We start from the raw sequence: 17729 nt of genomic DNA, 5'->3' as shown, positions 1-17729 counted from the left end.
ATTTTAGTACCATGATTAATAATTATTCCTGATGATATTCCATGAAACGATTCCCAATATTTCAGTATAAATTATATATTTCACCTGCGAGAAGAAATTCTCCAACAGTTTGAAAAAATCATTTTGAACAGGAAAAATATTGGGAGAATTTATGTATTTCTGTGTGAGTCCTGTTAATTATAAACAAACGAGGTCCTCTCATTAAATGGATTTCGATATTAGTCATATTTTAGGTCATAATTCATTTATTCTATATTATATATATATATATATATATATATATATATATATATATATATATATATATATATATTATCATGGCCTAATGATACTGAGGGTATATACATATATAATTTTTTTCTTATATATATATATAATGATAATTATATGATGATATTCCACAAACCTTCCTGGATATATAATTATATATATACTATAGCCCCATATATAATATATAACATGAAAAAAATTGGGAGAATTTTTCATTCCTGTTTAAGCCTATATATCTAATAAAAGAGGTCTATCTATTACTTGGATTTCGATATTAAAAATATTTATCATTCATTTATTATCTCATTATATATATATATATATATATATATATATATATATATATATATATATATATATAATGTGTATGTGTGTGTGGAGATATATTATATATATATATATATATATACATATATATATTTTATATATATATATATATATATATATATATATATATATATATATATATATATATATATATATATATATATATATATGTATATAATCTTTTGCAATGCTTGAAAAACAATCGCAAACTGCCACAGAGTAACCTCTCCTTCCTGAGATGAGGAGTTCAACTAATCATCCCCTGAAGAATATATTTACTCACAAAGTTCTTTCATTAATCCTTTTTCCTCTGAGTCACCTCAAAGACGCCACAGCAAACGAAGGAAGGAAGGAAGGAAGGAGAGACCATCCTTAACGTTGCCTCCTGAAAGCAATTGTGGCCAAAGTGCTCGTATTACTCTTCAGCTCTACTCCCGGAGGAGGACATGGAGCGAAGGAGGAAGAGGAAGAGTAAAGGATAAGAATAAATGGGAGTTCTTGGAGTAGTGTCTGCTGCAGGAGTAGGAAGTCAAGAAAAAGAAGAAGAAGAATGTTCAGAACAGTTCCATTTCCCTCTAGGTCACAGTGAGAGAAACAAAGGAAGTTTTAAGGAAATGAAAACGAGTAATAAATATGGAAATATAAACTGTTCTAGAAAACTTCACGGGGAGGCACATTAAGAAGTCTTTATGAAAAGCTGGACTTGTGGAAATAAATGTTGTGGATTCTAAATTAGTTGTTTTGACACTTTTGTAATATTAGTCTCCTTAAGGCAATACTTCATATAACTTCATCATTAAGTCAAATATCAGACAGGTCGTCTGTGCTAAAATAATCCTATCAGTCTTGTCCTTTATCTTGAGGTAATTCTGCAGATAATCTTCAGATAATTCTGTAACATTGAGATAATATCTAGCATCTTGAGGTATTCTGTATCATCTCGAGATAATTCTGTAGCTTCTTGAGGTAATTCTGTAAGATCCTGAGATAATTCTGTAGCATCTTAAGATAATTCTTGAGGTAATTGGTATCCTGAGATAATTCTGTAGCATCTTTAGATAATTCCGTAGCTTGAGGTAATTCCTGAGATAGCTGTAGCATCCTGAGATGATTCAGCATCTTGAGGCAATGTTGCATCCTGGATAATTAAGATCTTAGCTTAGTATCTTAGACAAGATTCTGTACCATCTTGAGGTAACTTGAGATAATTTCCCCATTTTCAGATCTTTGAGGCAATTCTGTAGCATCTTGAGCATTTCTGATAATTCTGCCATTTTGAGACAAATCTTGAGATAATCTACAGCATCTTGAGGCTTGAAATTTGAACTATTATGTAGCATCTTGAGGTAACTCTGTAGCAAAATCAAATTTTTTAGTCTCGCACTTGATCGATTCCTAAGATCTTGTTTTGCCTGGACTTGACATCGAAGGAGCTTTAGGACCCCTGAATCCTTCAAGGACAAATGGGACAGCGCAGATCCTGGTGAATATTCCTGCAGAGTTTCATTGACCTATCTTCTTTAGTACTATGATCTTTGTTGCTTTTGTTTTTCGATATTTCCCGTATTGAGACGAGTACTCGGACAAATATTAATTTCTTTGATAAACTTCGAGGTATTGTTCAAAAGATAGCAAATTTACAGTCTCCGCTTCTGTATCGTGTTATGAAAGAACACTTTGGTAATGTATTATTTGTTCATTTGTCATTCACTTCTTATTCATAGACTTAGATGATAATTACTGAATATTTAACTACTTTTATGTAGGATATTTTTAACAGAATTATCCTATTTAAAATTCATGTCTTTTCAAAGGACGAACAGAAAACTGTTCTGATTATGATCAAACCATTTCATTTATTCTGTTCCTTATCGAATTATGCAAAGATTCTCTGTTTGTTGCTGGTTCTTAGAATAAGCAAAACTCAAATTGCCTTTCGGATAACTCTCTGAACTATTCCTTTCGCTTTTTTGTTTCGACACAAAAATGTTGTGGATATGTCTTATCAGATGCAGGGATGGTTGTATGTATCACGGCGTTTTACCCTGTTTTTCATCTCTTTGTGAATATAGTAATTTCTAGTCTTGTTGCATGCTTGCAGATTACATGCTTGCATATGATTATATATTATCTATAGATATATAATATATGTATTTATATATATGTTTGTGTAAGCGTAAGTGTGTGAGTATGTATGTATGCAAATATATGTATGTATGTGCCTTTCCTTTCTCCAGAGATCTGATATTCTTCAAGAGGAAAAGAATTGATTTACCTGTTCCTTTGCCGTAAGCTAAATATCACTGAGAAAATCAGAACATCCATTTTAATTCCTAATCCCGATCAGCATCCACTGAAGGAGCCATATTCCCCAGAAATCTCCTTTTGATGAATAATAAAATGAATAATGAAATGCAAGTGATCAAGATTTTCTTCAAATCTACTCTCGTTCCACTGAATTATTTATATCAAAAGAAGTATTCTTTTTGTATCTTAGAAACGTCGTTTCAAAAACTTTTCTGGTCAACTTTTTTTTTTTGGGTGGGGACATTGCGCCATGTTTTCAAAATCTTTGACGGAGAGCTTCCAGAAATCGCCACCTGTTTCCTTCCTATGAAGATAATTGAGTGACGATGCGGGTGCTTATTGTATGTTTAGTTATTAATTATAAAATAATACAGCACGGGATTTTAATAAGATATATTTAGTATCGAATAGTTTGAATGTTTAGTTTTACAAATTAGAAGTCGAATTGAGAAAGCTTTTGCCTATCCAAATAGTAACGATTTGCACGCTGTAGAGTCATTACTATCTTAACTTCATTAATTTGTTGATCTGTTTTTCTAATAACTGATCTCTTTCTGTATTTCCTCTTTTACCTTTAGAATTACTTCTTTAGAATGAACAATTTCAAGTTCTTTGAAAGCTTTGAATTTCAAGTCGAGGCCCTTTGGTGGGCTTGTTTATTATTATGAATAGGGTTATTATCTTCTGGTTATATGATGTATATCTTGGAAAATAGTTATAATAATAATAATAATAATAATAATAATAATAATAATAATAATAATAATAATAATAATAATAATAATAATAATAATAAAACTTTTTCCAAGAAATACATCATATATAAAAATAAGAAAGTTCTGATAAAAGCTGTACATTAAAACGTTTCACCAAGACTCTCTCAGCTTCCTTAAGACTACAACTTGTAGTACGAACTTCCGCAGGAAGGTAAATAAATAAGATAAAAAAGAGGCAGAAGAGTTTGTCATATTCTTTTGAAGCACAGAACGATATCGTGTGGTGTCTCCTTAAAGAGATTTTTCCCCTTAACTTTTATGGAGACTTTTCCAAATCATTTTTGGAGCAGCGTCAATATTCTTTTTCGGGGAGGTTAAAACAAGTTTTGGAGTTATACCAGAAAGGACCTCTGGGAAAAGAGGTCTTAGTTTTAGGAGGAAAATATTTGCAGAGAAACTGTCACTCTGTCCCACCCGTTCGTTCCTTTCCATCAGTTTTCGCTTCTCTGGAAATTGTAGATATTTCGGTGTTTTTTAGATATCGAAATCAAACTATGGTCCCATGTTCTTTTTCTGTACCTCCCAGATAAATTGTTTAAAGATTCCTAAATTTTTCATTTTACTGACACCAAACTCACTCCTCTCTCTCTCTCTCTCTCTCTCTCTCTTCCATGTTGGGCTCTTATAAAATGACGTCAAAATCCATCCATCTCATTTAGGATCCCATAACAGACAAACAATCAGGCGGCAGCTAACAAATAAACAAACGAAACGAGGCAAACTTATAAGTTTCTTTGTCTTTACTTTCTTTTATTCCTAAAAAAAAAAAAAAAAACTTCCACCAATATAATGTAGTATCACGTGGGCTCAGGGAAGCTGTCTGCAATTGTCTGGTAATAATTGGCATCAAAACTGATCATTTTGGAAGAAGCAAGTCTCCAAACGCAGCTTCGAATTACACTAAGCCTTGGCCAATGACTCATTTTTTTTTTTTTTTTTTTTTTGCCAAAGACCCATTGTTAATGTGTTAATGACCCATTCATCAATTGCCAATGACTCATTTATAATTAGTCAATTTTCTTTTTATTTTATAGACTATAAAGGTATATATAGAGAAACATCTCAGACACATGAACAAAAAATGGCTACATTTATAATATATATATATATATATATATATATTTATATTATATTCTATATATATGTATATATACAGAGAAACACACAGAAATGAACATATATATATATATATATATATATATATATATATATATATATATATATATATATATATATTATATATATATATATATATACAAAGAGATATAATCATCATTTATTTTATATATATATATATATATATATATATATATATATATATATATATATATATATATATATATATATATATATATATATATATATATATATATATATATATATATATATATATATCTAAAGAGAGAGAATATAATCAACATTTATTTTAGTTGACTTTTGAGTCACCGAAAATTACTTCATAATTCAGAATACCAAAAGTAAGAAAATGATTTTGAAATGTCAAGGTTAAATGAAATGATTAAAAGCATTTAGAGCCTCTAATGAATAAAAAAAAAAGATAATTCATAAAAAAAACAGAGCACCTAATGGAACGAATTAGTATTCAGAAAAAAAATACTTCCAAAAAATGCAAATGTAAATTTGCCTAAAATTTAAACGAATTTCCAGCCACTTATTTGCAAATGTACAATTCTAAGATAAGATACATCGTTTAAATTTTAGTTCCATACATTTAATTAATGATTTATGATCAATCGAACGAAAAGTTAATAATAAGGAAGAGTTTGAAAACGAACCAGACAGAGAAAGGAAGTGACTGAAGAGGAGAATATTTATTGACAAGAGCAGACTGAGGCCTCTCTTGTGGACCCGAACTACTACTACTTCATCTTCTTCTTCTTCTTCTCCTTCGCTTCCTGTGAGAGATTTTCTTTCAAGATTATTTATTACGAGATGGAATGCAAATGGTGGTTCGTTTAAAGGATAATTAGAGAGTGTTTGCTTTTGCTGGAGGAGAGGAAAATCCTCATTCTCTCTCTCTCTCTCTCTCTCTCTCTCTCTCTCTCTCTCTTAGATCTCTCTCTCTCTCACACACACTCACACACACAGTGTCGTGTGTGTGTCTCTCTCTCTCGCGCATACACACAGTCTCTCTCTCTCTCTCTCTCTCTCTCTCTCTCTCTCTCTCTCTCTCTCTCTCTCTCTCACTTATTTCAGTTATATACCAACCTATAATATTTATTTCAAATTTTTCAATGCAATAGAGTCAGTCGTAGGGGCTCTGCATTATCTGCACCTATCGCATAGCATCCACACTACCCAGTACTTTTACTTCCCACATGATTTTCGTTTTCTTCAGACAAATGAAAACATTTCCCTTTGTCTACCCTTATCGTAAGTCTTTGAGCTTTTAGGAATAATCTTGGGAAATATGAAAATAATTATAATTTACCCTTAACTATAGCAAAGCTTAATATTGAATGTGTTATGCTTGATTTAAAGAAAGAAAGAATAATGTTGGTTTCGACGTTAATAAGGAAAGCAGCCCTGAGAATTCAACTTCATTGTATTTCTAGCGAATCTCATCAGCTAACTTTTTGTCCCTTAAGGTAAAGTTAGGGGAGGAGGAAAGGGGGGAGGGTATTGGGTGTCCATTTGGGGGGTTTTAAATCCACCCTTTGTGTAGATCTCCCTTTGTTTCCCGTCTATTACACGACACAGACAAACGTTTTCAGCACTGAGTTCTGTTCCTTCAGATTCCTCGGTAGTTTTTTTTCTCTTCCTGTCTTTGTTGCTCTCCGTAACTAATATAAGCTGAAACAAACAAGGAGAGAGAGAGAGAGAGAGAGAGAGAGAGAGAGAGAGAGAGAGAGAGAGAGAGAATGGTCCATTAAAAGGCATACGGAGAATGAAATTGAATGCTTGAATATCACATGGAACTGAATCTCGAATACTTGCAGGGAAATGTTAGAGGTACTGGACTTTGATGTTACAAACTGTATTCTATTTTTATATTAATAAATTTACATATTTAAGTATTTTATTTTTTGTATTAATAAATCTGCACATTCAGGAAGCATTATTATACCTATTTTCAAATGAAATATTTTATTATTACTGACCGTCAAACTGAGACTGTCTGATGGTAAAGCCAGTTCATGTCAGAATCTTCAGCCTTTTCTCTTCTCATTCACATTCAGTATTCACACTTCACTTCCATATAAGATAGCTGGCTCAACAGCGCTTTGACCTTTCCCATCTTGGCTTTTATTGACAATCCCTGCTACTTTTTCATTCACCTAATATGTATGGGTAATATACACGCTCACACATATACATATATATATATATATATATATATATATATATATATATATATACATATATATATATATATATATATATATATATATATATACACGTGTGTGTGAGAGTGTATATATATATATATATATATATAAAAATTTATATATATATATATATATATATATATATATATATATATATATATTTATATATATATATATATATATATATATATATAATATATATATATTACATATATACAGTATTTATATATATATATATATATATATATATATATATATATTATATATATATATATTCTCATGATATTGTCTTTAAAATGTATATCTTTCCATGATTTTGATACATTTACTATCTGTTTATAATGTGTTCTGTGAATTGATAATAATTGTTGAAGTATCGTATGTTGTGTATGTAAGATTTCACAAAAGTTAATAACACGTTTTTAATAATAACGTACTATATAATCAGGCATTTTGTCTCCCAACCACGTGTGTTCTGTACTTGTGATAGTGAATGCTTTGTTTTGTTTCGATTGTCATTGCAAAAGATAACATGTTGACAGGTAAAGACAACAATAGGCTGCTCCGTTCTGAGAACCAGCTTTGGTTCTTTGTCTTTTTTATAAACATGCCAGTTATAATTAGCCAGCTGCAGTCTGTATTGATCGTGTTCAGATTTCGTGAAAAGCTTTGTCCAATACGATTTTTTGTTCGAGTCACGTATGTCTTTTTGAGAAATACAAATGAGTTATTGCACCAAAGCACATGGCAATTGCATCATGTTTAAGATTGCATTGTTTGATCGGGTCTTGTGTGACAGGAAGTAACGTCATGTTTCTTTTCTAAAATGTTCCATGAAAGTTTTGCTCGGTAACTGGAGATAAGATTCAATTAATTATAAAATCGGATACCGTGCTTGTTACATTAGTTGTAATCTCTCTCTCTCTCTCTCTCTCTCTCTCTCTCTCTCTCTCTCTCTCTCTCTCTCTCTCTCTCTCTCTCTTTTGGGTCGGAAAGACGTATTCGTTCTTGGTCTGAATAATCAACCCGATTTCACGCGTATAACATACGACTAGCGAGTGAATTATAGCTAGAAGTGTTCGTGAACTGTCGGAGATAGGATTAAAGTCAGAGTAGCACGATATAAACGTCGACTAAAGGTGTTTTTCGAGTGAAATATTATAAAATTAAGCAACATGGAGATGTCTAGCAATAACAGCAGCAACAGTGGCAGACGATGGAGAAATTTAGCCTGCCTAGCAGATTTCCAATATGATGAATTGGCAAGCAGGGAGCTGGGGTTTCTTTATTTGAGATCAAAAATTACTTGTCAAAAAGAGGCAAAAGCATACACAGACATAGTGAAAGGATATGACCCTTCAAACTGGAACAAGTCAGCAGAAACATCATTTTAATAATTGAAGGAATACCAAGGAAAGTCCAAGTGATCAAGAAACTTATAAAGAAAATCTACACCAATCAACACATCCCATCAAAGAAAGTGAACAAGGTGAATTTGGTTAATATACTGATTGATGCCATAGGAAAAAGAATGCCTAAAGCATGCAATCTATGTAATGTGTGGTATAGCATTGTAAATCCACAAAACCTGATAAGGAAATGCAGTGCATGCCATGTTCCAACTCATCCAACACAAAAATATTTTGCTCAACATGTCTAATATGGATAGACAATGTTATCAAGTCAAGACTTAATGTACAGATAGTCGAGGATGATGAAACTGAGGATGAGGAAGAAAAGGAAAACAAAATAGAAGAAAATAAGACTGAAGAGATAGAAAACAGTAATGAAAACAAAGAACAGGATAAGAGTCTGGATGCAGAGAAACTCATAGACTCTTATGAGGTTAATACAACAGCATACATACGAAGAAATAAACTACGAAATGACAACAAAAAAAAAAATCCCAAAGAGGCTGTAATTCCTGATATACATATTGAAGGAAAGAGCAAGAAAAAGAAAAGAAAAAGACATAGTCTTTACTCTTTTGAAAAAGAGGAAATTGCAGATTCAGTGAAAGATGTCACTACAAACATCCCAAGATATGTTACAACTATGAAATTTATGGCAAATGTGCATATCTGGATGGCTAGGAGGTTGAATGCAGCGATCTACATCCAAAAGTATGTTGGAATCTGAAAGAAGGAAAAGGTTACAAATTCAGCAGAAAATGCAGATACATGCATCCTGTTGCCATGAAGAATGAAAATCAAAAGCAGATGCATATAAAACATCAAAGTAAAAATGAAACAAACAAAGGAAAGAATAAAGATTATGTGACGAAGTAAAAAAGCAAGCCGGCACCAAGTTATGAAAGGTCAGCACCATGATATGAGGTGTCAGCTCCCAGGTACAGTGCAACAAAGCAATGTATCTACGATGCAAATGGATGGTGCAGATATGGAGATAGGTGCAGATACAAACACAAAATGAATAATTATGAAGATGGAAGATCAACTATTTTGGAAAAAGTTGGATTTTTTTGATGTCCTGGTTATGAAATGAAGAAAAACATTTCAGAGCAGGGAAGGGACATGGAAAATCTTATTATTACCCATATTAGATAATGGGGATAAAATGCAAACCATCATAGTGATGAATGCACAGGGTTTAGTTTCGAGTGACTCAAAAAAAAAATAGAGTTCTTAGAAGAACTAACCCAAACTGAAAAAAAAATAGATATAATGAATAAAAGTGAAACCTGGTACTCACAAGAGACTGGTAATGATGATCAGATAAAGGGTTTCCAAACCTATAGATCAGATAGAAAAATAGGAATCAAGGGGGAACCGCAATTTATGGGAGAGATGTAAATCAAGGAAAAATCTGTGAGAAATATAGTAACACAGAATGTGAACTAATAGCAGTAGAATTTGAATCTGAAAAATTAGTAAACATTGTAATATACAGACCCCCGAATACTAAAGAGTTTGACATAATAATTGGATGATATATGTAGAAATCACAAAGACTGGACTATACTTCTATCCGGAGACTTTAACTTTCCTTTTGTAGAATGGAAAGAACGAATAGGAGACTGTGGTTGTATTTATACATATAAAAAGGAGAGTAATAGTAGTGCAGAAGATAACAGGCAATTTGAAAAGCTATTAGATATGCTACTAGAACATAAAATTCAGCAAATAAATCACCTACCAACAAGAAAGGATAATGTTTTAGACCTAGTATTTGTGAACGAGGTGAACTATGTTAAAGAAATATTAGTGTATAATACAGTATTTCAGATCATAATGTCATAGAATTAACAGTCCGTTCCAAAGCACATGAAAACAGAGATAAGCAAGTGAAGAAAAATTGGGAAGTGAAAATATAAATTGGTCAAAAATAAATGAAGAATTAAACAAAGACTGGGAAAGCATATTCGTAAGTGATAATATACAGGTAAATACGGATATATTATATAAAATATTAGAGGAAATGGTGGAAAAATATATACGAAGAAGAAAAGTAAACATCAGTCACGCATTCCAAGAGACAGAAGGATCTTGTTTCAGAAAATCAGAAAGTGGAAAAAAGGTCTTGCAAAAGAAAAGAATGCATGTAAAGTGATGGAGCTAAAAAAATAGAAAATGCAGAACAAAAGATTATACAGTCAAAAGAAAAAGAAAAAACAAGACCTTGAAGAAAAAGGACCCTTACAAAATATTAAACAAAACCCCAAAATTTTTTACTCATGCAAAAAGATGAATAAAATAAAGAGAGAAATAGGCCCTCTAAGAATTGAAGGGCGATTAACAAATGAAAAAAAGGAAATATGTAACGTACTAGCAGAAAGATATAAGAGTGAATTCACACCTAAAATCGATAATGAAGATAATGATACAGAAATAAGAGATGAAAATAGTGAATATTTATCAGACATAGTTATTACTGAAGCCGGTATTGTGCAGGCTATTAATGAGATTAAAAATGGATCAGCAGGGACCTGATGGTGTTCCTGACATTTTGTTAAAGAAAAGTGGTTCATTCAATCGCAAGGCCGCTCATATTATTAAGACAAAGTATGGACACAGGCAAGATTTTGATGAGCATAAATTAGCATATATTACCCCAACTTTCAAGGTGGATCAAGACTAGAGGCAAGTAATTATAGGCCTGTGAGTCTGAAATCTCATAAATATGAAAGTTTACGAAAGGGTAAAAAAATATATAATGAAACATTTAATGAAAAATAGTTTGTTTAATATAGGACAACATGGTTTTGTACCCAGAAGAAGCACACAAACCCAACTGTTAGTCCACCATGAAAGCATATATAAAAATATGATAAACGAAAAAGATACAGATGTGGTTTACCTAGACTTTGCAAAAGCTTTTGACAAGGTAGACCGTAATATATTAGTGAAAAAAATGAGAAAACATAACATTGTGGATAAAGTAGGAAGATGGATAAAAGAATTTTTGCAAAACAGAAAACAGATAGTGATTGCTAACGATGAGAAATCGGATGAAGCTACGGTAATATCCGGTGTGCCACAAGGTACGGTGTTAGCTGCATTGCTGTTTGTGATTATCATTGCAGACATATACAGTAATGTTAAGGACTCAGTAGTGAGAAGTTTCACTGATGACACAAGAATAAGTAGAGAGATTACTTGTGATGAAGATAGGAACTCGCTACAAAGAGACCTAAACAATATATATAAATGGGCAGAGGTAAATAGGATGGTATATAACTCTGATAAATTTGAATCAATAAACTATGGTGATAAAGAAGGAATGCTATATTTGCATAAAATTACCTAATAAATGAGACAATCAAAATAAGGAAGCAGTTAAAGACCTTTGTGTGATGTTGAATAGAAATATGTTATGCAATGACCAAATAGCAATAATATTGGCAAAATGCAAAGCAAAAATGTGAATGTTGTTCCGGCACTTCAAAACAAGAAAAGCTTAACACATGATTATGCAATAAAATCGTACGTACGTAGTCCACTGGAATATTGCAATATAATATGGTACCCACACTGAAAAGGATATTGCACAAATAGAGAGTGTGCAAAGGTCCTTTACAGCTAGAATAGAAGTAGTTAAGGACCTTGACTACTGGGAAAGACTACAATTCTTAAATCTATAGTCTTGAAAGGAGAAGAGACGTCTACATGATTATCCAGGCATGGAAACAGATAGAAGGAACTACTGAAACATCATGGAGCTAAAAATATCAGAAAGAGCAAGCAGAGGTAGATTAATAGTGCCAAAAACTATACAGGAAAACTAAGGAACACACAGGACATTAATCCACCACGCACCACCATCGATAATGCAGCGTCTATTCAATGCACTACCAGCTCATCTGAGAAACATATCAGGAGGAGAGTGTAGATGTGTTTAGAATAAGCTCGACAAATATCTAAGATGCATCCCAGACCATCCAAGACTGGAAGATGCAAAATATACCGGAAGATGCATTAGCAATTCTCTGGTAGACATCAGAGGTGCCTCACACTGAGGGAGCTGGGGCAACCTGAACAAATTGTAAGGTCTGCAAGGTAAGAAACTTTGTCATGCAGTTTTAAACTCGTAATGTAAAAGTAAAGTTTTTTTACTGGCCACTTTAGCAGTGATTAGAGTCTTGAAGTTGCGTTTGTGTAAGAAGTGTGAAATTCTGAGTGTTTCATGGCGCCACAACAGTTGAGGTAATTTTTGGTAACGGCCATAACTGCAGTTTACAAAAATGTGTAAAATTTACAATTTAAGCAGACTGAAATAAATTAGAATTTACATTTATACATTTCAAGTAGTTTACATTTGCATTTATGTTGTAATTGTGTGTTCTTAATGTCATTTGATTTATTTGATTTTTAACAAATTATTTGTTTAGTTCTTTGTGAAATTTAACACTTCGCTTGTTTTGTATGTTTATAATCTCTTAGTTTCATTTTATATAGTGGTGATTTAATTTTATTTAAGCATTTTCAGTGTTTCTTAATAGTTTAACAATGCATACTTGATTTAATTTTCATTTACTTAGATTTTCTTTTCAAATCTTAAGCATTTCTTAATAGTTAAAATTTTGCTTGATTAATTTAGTTTCTTGGTAAATTAAAGTTTTGTGATTTAGTTTTGTTTAATAATTTAATTCAAGAATTAATTTAATTTTATGTTATTCAAGTAACAGTAAATTTTTATCTTTAAAAAGTGGATTGTAATTTGATTCTAAATTTTGAATTTAAAAATAATTTTTTATTTAAAGTTTTTACACAGTGTTTCATTTATGATATGATATAGGATTAATTGTGTGCTGAGGTTAATTCAGACCAGGGAGACAGTTAAAGTTGTTTGATGGAGTGATGCCTTTTTATTTAGTATATTTCTTGTTAAAATGTTGGCACCTCACACTTGTTTTGATAAACTTATCTGATTTCTCCCATGATTAATAAGCTTTTTAAGGGTTCACTGTTGCCTTTAGAGTGCTAAGTCATAATTTTATTGTTTTTGAGAATTCAGGTATTTGGCCAAAGTGGGGTAAATTTTTAATCCAATGATTAGTTGTGTAGTAACCAGGTACTTGGAACACTTCGTGACAATATATATAATATATATATATATATATATATATATATATATATTTGTTTGTGAGTGTTATATTATCTTGTGTATACTTCGTTAAATTACGTGAGCCAAATTCTAAAAGAAGAAGAGTAGGAGGGCCACTTCAGTATTTCTCTTATATTCTCAGAGGCTGCAAAGAGGAGTCTGTTTCCTGTCCACTCCCATCTTCTAAATGTGTGCTCAGTTACCTTTATCGTTTATGTGGTTGTCTTTGGAGTGATGTGGGCCGTAATATAGACACATACCTGTAACTCAGTTGCACGAGAGAGAGAGAGAGAGAGGAACGAAACACTATATGTATCTAAATATATATATATATATATATATATATATATATATATATATATATATATATATATAGATAGATAGATAGATAGATAGATAGATAGAGATAGATATTATTTACATTCTTGAAAACATTTTTCCACTGAAACGTCCTCAAGAAATAATGTTTTCCACGTGCAAAAATTCCGTTCTATGAAGATCTGGATATTTAACACTTTCCGTTCAGAATGCAGCTACAATAATTGATTTCAAATCCAACTGAGTTTCTCAAGCGCTGAACCCAACTGAGATAAAAGAACTCTTCAAGACCATTAATCTGCAAACTATTTACAATGCCAGAGTTCTCGATACGATTCCAGAAAAGACTTGAGACCAGAATTAGTGTTGTGGAACTTTTGCTTTACCTGGAAGACACTACACCTTCTAATTACAGAGTAATGGCGGTCGTTGTGCTGAAGTATTCAACGATACGCAGGAAAATTCAGACCATGATGGCCTTGTTACTTTCTCACGGGAGAGAGAGAGAGAGAGAGAGAGAGAGAGAGAGAGAGAGAGAGAGAGAGAGAGCTTTAAGTGGCTGTTCCAGTTTCTGTGCCATTGTTCGTTAGAAGAATAAAAGATGTTTAATTGTTGAGTCTTGTATTTTTAGTTTGCGGCACTGAAAAGGTATTACCTTTTTATTCGAATGTAAAAGATATGTGTATATATAAATACACTCAAACATGCATACATACATACATACATACATGCATATACATACAGACATATATACATACATATATACATACATACATACACACATATGTATATATATATATATATATATATATATATATATATATATATATATATATATATATATATATATATATATATGTGTGTGTTATAAAATGTTCAAATTAGAGCCCCCTCTATAGCATAAACTAAAATTGATATGGACAAAAACAAAAAGTAATTCAGAACAGGTGTTTATTAAAGTTTCTCTCTGAAGTATTTAATATTTTGTGTGGCCTCCATCTGCCTGTACCACAGCCTGCATTCTGAGGGGTATGATTTCAGCAAATCACAAAAAGCTGAGACTCAAACCCATTTCCTGAGCACTTTGGTCACCTCTCTTAAAGAGGTCGTTGAGGCTTGGTATACCATCATAGTTCACTGTGCATGCTTCAACACGATCCTTCAAGATACTACCAATGTTTTCACACACATTAAGGTCAGGGGCTACCTGGAAATTCACTTGACGAGAAGAAATCGATACCACTGTTTTGAAGCAGCTCCTGTGTCTGAAGAGCCTTGAAACATGGTGCCTTATCATGCAAAAATGTGACTTCTTCAACAGGTAACACATTTTAGGATCTTGAGGAAAGGAAATACTCCACCAGTAAGCACAGTTTCTCTGAAGTATTCGCCATTCCATGACTGTCCTTTTCTTTGATGATCCACATTAACCGTTTGGCTGTGAAACAGAGAAAAATTCCCAAACATTCAGGAAATTTCACAACTTGGCGATAGCGCACATCATCATATCATCCAACTTTGCAGTCCAAATGATGTCATTTTTATGATTTGGCTTCCTGACTGTGTAAATGAAGAATTCATCTGATGCGGCAACATGGAGAAAGTCAGCTTCATCCCAATCTTTAAAAATGAACCACAAAACCATGCACGGTCTTCTTTCTGTTGCTGAGTGATGTTGGGCTTGCTGATAACATGAAATGGCTTGATACCAGATTTTTTCAACTCATGATATACAGCATTATAACTTCTCTTCTTTCCCTTTTGTTTCTAGTTCAAGCGCCAATTTACATAAAGACTTTCTTGGTCTACCCACTGCCTCAGTTATGATGTCTTTTGACTCCTGAGAAAGGACCTCAGGCCTTCCAAGATTCTCACTCTTTTTGCGATGACAGTCATATGGATTTTGTTCCAGTTTCTTTTAACAAAGGATTCATCTCTTTTAATGTATTTAGCTATCCAGAACGTGAAATGAAGGATGCGCCAGCATCCCTGGCCTCTGAAGGTTATAGCCCAGATTCGGTCAATCCATCTGATTTCCTCCAGTCGTTAGCCATGGCTGTATCTAACTCCGTCACTCAGTCTGAAAATACAAGAAATGTAAAATGAAAAATAGCTTAATAGAAACTTAAAATAATGTACTTGGAGATAGGCTATAGCAGAAAACTTCATAACTTTCCACTTTGTTCTGTGGAAGGGGGGGCTCTAATTTGAAACACCTGGTATATGTATGTGCATACATATATACATATAACGAGATAAAAGTACCAAAAATATATGTATGCATGCATGTATGTGTATATATATATATATATATATATATATATATATATATATATATATATATATATAAATATATATATATATATATATATATAGTAATATAAATGAAAAACTTTTGTAGATATGTATTGTTTCAAAGAAAGTTTTCACAAACAACTAAATCTCCACAGACCACAAGAGCACCGGAGACAGTTCATGCTGTAATTACCGTGCAATAATTGCCATTTTACCGAAACGTGCGGTAGCATTCGATAATATTACAGATTGTGAATAGCCACCCATTATTGTTCTCTGCCTAAATTGGAAAGCGGGAAAAGTGTCCTAAATACCTTTTCTTTTTTATTCCCTTGCACTTATGACTTAGTCTAAAAATGAATTTCATAACTGGGGAAAGATCATTCATTAAATTTCTCATTGACTCACGTAAGCTGCTTGTATGGGGTAGTGCTTGCACCTATGAGGCAAAAAATTATTTTGCAGGAATTTGTCGAAGGTCCAAAGTACTGGTGGCAAAATTTAAAACACGCACGCAACGCCTCATAACATATATGTACGCTTGTCGAGCAAGTAAGTCTTCAGCTTTGTGAATAGGCGTGAAAAATGACGGAGATTATTTAGTTCAATGTTCTGTACAACGACGCGCTATATTATTTCAGAAACAGCATTGTTTATCTTGTGAAGAGATTGCAAGCGTGGGTTGTTTACACAAAAGTGATTTTATTTTGATTTATAGACACATTTTTCGTCTCTTACTCAGATTCCTCAACAGATTTTCTGTTATGTTTTGGTCTTACCCGACTAAAATCAGGATAGGAAAACAATAAAAAGAGTTTAAAATTTAGCTTTAGGTAAAAATTTTTCAAGTGACTTACGAGATTTAGAGAGAGAAACCATAAATACAAAATGAAACAAAAAATGAACCGGACTAAATGTAAATTTAAAAAACAAAGTAGCTGTAAGAAAAAAAGGCAAAATAAACAGCAGCAGGCAGAAAAAACCAAACATAAATTGCCCCTCCATCGGGCACCAAGACAGCCTTAGTGTGCAACAGGACAAAAACCCATTACTAACCAGAAAACCCCGATTTAGACGCCAGGGTTGCTTTCACACTGTCATCAAGATGAGCAGCTCGTGGTCACACGAAAGACCATGGTCACACTCCACCTTAACGAGACTTCAGAAGGATTCCAATTAGCTGCTCAAAAACTCGACCAACGCCACCCAAAACTGCCAGTCGATGCCAGCCATCGCTTACCTTTGCTGCAATTTAGACCAATCTGCACTGCAGACAGAAAACGGAGCTCACCACGAAAACATCAAAACAAAAAAAACTTGAGAGGTAAGAGAGTTTAGCAGCAATCCACAAAAAACGAACGGGAACCAGCAGTTCCGCAAACCTCACGTTAAATGGACACCTCCCACCTAAAAGAAAAAAATGATTATTTATTTTTTTTTTTTTGACTAAGCTCCTCCAATGTCAGACAAACCCCATTTTAGCCAAAACAGAGCCATCCTGTCACGAGCATGCCATTGTAAA

This window comes from Macrobrachium rosenbergii, chromosome 59 (genome assembly GCF_040412425.1).
Source record: "Macrobrachium rosenbergii isolate ZJJX-2024 chromosome 59, ASM4041242v1, whole genome shotgun sequence".
Classification (NCBI taxonomy): domain Eukaryota; kingdom Metazoa; phylum Arthropoda; class Malacostraca; order Decapoda; family Palaemonidae; genus Macrobrachium; species Macrobrachium rosenbergii.
This window is presented reverse-complemented; position numbering follows the sequence as displayed.